This window comes from Aedes albopictus, chromosome 2 (genome assembly GCF_035046485.1).
Source record: "Aedes albopictus strain Foshan chromosome 2, AalbF5, whole genome shotgun sequence".
NCBI classification, from domain to species: domain Eukaryota; kingdom Metazoa; phylum Arthropoda; class Insecta; order Diptera; family Culicidae; genus Aedes; species Aedes albopictus.
The window spans coordinates 122,905,866-122,909,443 of NC_085137.1; positions in this window are offsets into that span (position 1 = coordinate 122,905,866).

The following is a 3,578-nucleotide window of genomic DNA, read 5'->3' on the forward strand; positions in this document are numbered from 1 at the left end:
GAATCCACGCAAACCCTCAAAGTGTTCGATTCGTTTTTCAAAATAATTCCCAAATGTTCAATGCCAGTTTGCGCAGCACCCAAGAACGTCTTATTTCGAATCTCATAATTCAGATGTCAATTTCTTGATTTTGCTTTGGCTGACCAAACCATGTGGGAAATTACACTGTTGAAAATGCTTTGAAATCCATGTGCACAACAGAACATGTGCTCGATGAACAAATCGAGATTTGAATTATGAAAAGAAATCCACGTACTCCGGTGAGACTCGAACTCACGACTCTTCCACGATAATTTCCTCTCCCGCTTTGACACACATGTGCACAACAGTGTATGTGTTTGATGTTCATCTAATCCCATCCGAAGGAGGTTTTGATTGTGAAAAGAAGATAACCATGTGAGACAGTGGAATCGAGTTCAGTTCTAAGCCTGCTGGCGACGGAGATAGTCGTGTGACTCCGTAGCTTGAAGGAATAGAAGCGCCCGTCTAGCGAATTGGGAGTCGTGAGTTCGAGTCTTACCGGAGTACGTGGATTTCTTTTCATAATTCAAATCTCAATTTGTTCATCGAGCACATGTTCTGTTGTACACATGGATGCCAAAGCATTTTCAATAGTGTCATAATTCAGGTTTATCCAAAATCACACCCAACAGTTTTGGATTGGTGTATTTACCACGTGCGCGCGAACCATACCTACTTTTTGCCTTTCTCGTACACCAAGGTGTACCGAAAGGCTATATGTTCACTCCAAAAACGAAAATCTGATAGAGCCCCCGGAGGAGTCAAGTGTTATATACCAATCGACTCAGCTCGACGAGTTGAGATGATGTCTGTGTGTATGTATGTGTGTGTGTGTGTATGTATGTATGTGTGTGTGTATGTGTACAAAAAGGTCACCTAATTTTTAGATAGTAAATATGAACCGATTTCAACGACCGATGGTTCATTCGACGCGGTATATTGCCCCATTGTTTCCTATTGAAAATGGTTCAGATCGGTCCAGCCGTTCCGGAGTTATGGCCATTTAGGTGTTCCGGACCGGTACCCCAGGAAGGGGCCAGATATGAAAATGCAACAAACCCATGCATGCGAACAGTGCTTCGGAACCGGTTCCGTGTGTCCCGCCGGAAGTGGCCAAATATAAAAGTGAACATAACCCATGCATGCGATACGTCAAATTGCGGCATTTTCGATAACCAGTTGAATGGTGAGCCGGAAAGTAGTTTCAGACTATATTTGAACCGGTAGTGTTCCAGAACCGTTTACAGGTGTCCTGCCGGAAGTGGCCAACTAAAAAAGTGAACCAAACCCAGGCATGCGACACACCAAATAGTGGCTTTTTCGATAAACTGATGAACGGTAAGCAGGAGAATAGTTTTAGAATATCTGAACCGGTTGTGTTCCAGAACCGGTTCCGGGTGTCCCGCAGGAAGTTGCCAATTAAAAAAAGTGAACAAACCCAGGCATGCGACACACCAAATAGCGGCTGTATCGATAACCAGATGAACGGTAAGCAGTAAAATAGTTTCAGACCATATCTGAACCGGTTGTGTTCCGGAACCGATTCCAAATGTCCCACTGGAAGTAGCCAATAAAAAAAACCAAACCCAGGCATGCGACACATCGAATTGCGGCTTTTGCGGCAACCTGATGAACGGTAAGCAGGAAAGTAGTTTCAGACTATATTTGAACCGGTAGTGTTTCAAAACCGGTTCCAGGTGTCCCGCCGGAAGTGGCCAACTAAAAAAGTGAACCAAACCCATGTATGTGACACATCAAAGAGCGGATTTTTCGATAACCAGATGAACGGTAAGCAGTAAAATAGTTTCAGTCCGTATCTGAATCGGTTGTGTTCCGGAACCGGTTCCAGGTGTCCCGCCAAAGGTGGCCAACTATAAAAGTGTACCAAACCCATGCATGCCACGCATCAAAAAGCGACGTTTTTGATAACCAGATGAACGGTAAGCAGGAAAAAAGTTTCAGACCATATCTGAAACGGTTGTGTTCCGGAACTGGTTCCAGCTGTCCCGCTGGAAGTGACCAATTAAAAAAGTGAACCGAACCCAGACATGCGACACACCAAATAGCGGCTTTATCGATAATCATATGAAAGGTTAGCAGGAAAATAGTTTCAGACCATATCTGAATCGCTAATATAGTAAACTGACGAAGTTGAAGGGGTGAATCCTGCTGAATGCGTCTGATGATGACCGAAGAATAGTAGGTCGAAACGCTTAACAAGCTGTTTATCACCGATAATCACCAACCAATCCTCTAAATCAGTGCTTCCTAAACTGTGCGCCGCGGCGCCCTGGTGCGCCGTGAACAATGCGTAGGTGCGCCGCAGGCTCTTGAGCCAAAACAGAAAGAAACAAGTTTAAGTCAGTATGAGTAAGTTTTTTTTTCGTTTTATGGAACTTGGAAGTGTTGCTTCACGGCATTTTTCAAAAATTTATCCCAACTTCGAATATTTTATGGAATGTTCGGTATCCTCTTGAAACATTTTGACATTTACCAAATTTTTCAATTTTAGGAGTTTTGAAAATTTTTGTTCAGATTCTAATATTGATTAAGAGAATTTTCAATACTTCAATTGAGTTTTCGATTCTACCAAAGCTTGCAATTAGAAGTAAATATTTCAAAAATATTATTTATGTTTTCATAATAATTTCTGTCAGTCTCCGCCATATTTTATTAACGTCACTACTTCTGCACGTTACTAACAAACTATTTCTGTAGATATTGTCAAATTAGAAGGTCATACCTCAAAATTGATTATTCTTGAGATCTTGATGGAAATGATGGAAACTATATTACTTTGATCTCGATAGGATTTGTTCCGAAGTTCTTTGAAAATCGCGAGATCAAGATTTTTTTTAATAAATGTTGAGCACCAAAGGCACTTCTTAAAGTAAGTCAACAACGCTCGTGAACATTGAAATGTCATCCAAACCTCATGTGAAAGATGAAGGGCTATCTCAAGACATGATGATCAAACGCATGGTAACGAATAATCTATCATCAATCCTGAGCATTATATTTTTGTATCTAAGCTCCCGCAGAAATCTAAGATTTTCTTAAATTTCTGTGAAATTATTTCAATTCACCCGACATTATCAAAGTAGGTATTGCAACATTTTTACTGTTTTTGGTTGAATGATTATAATCAGCAGCTTGCTTCAGATGTAGAAATTTTTGGCAGATTCATTTAGTTTGTGCTATGAATAAAAAATAGAACATTTTAAATCTAACAATTATTCATGTAATCTTTAAACGTTTTTTTCTAAAAAAAAAACCTGTTGAGAAACTAAATTTTATTTGGATTTTGAGAAAACATGGTACTCATACCTTAATACCTCACAATTTTGCATACAATTTTTCGAACTGAATGTTGTTTTAAATAAAGAAAATTCTCTGTTAAAATTTTGGTGCGCCGCGACATTTTCAAAAATTTCAAAAGGCGCCGCGATAGTAAAAAGTTTGGGAACCTCTGCTCTAAATAACATATCTGAACCGGTTGTTTTCCGGAACCGTTTCCAGATGTCTCGCCGGAAGTGGCCAGTTTAAAAGGTGAACCA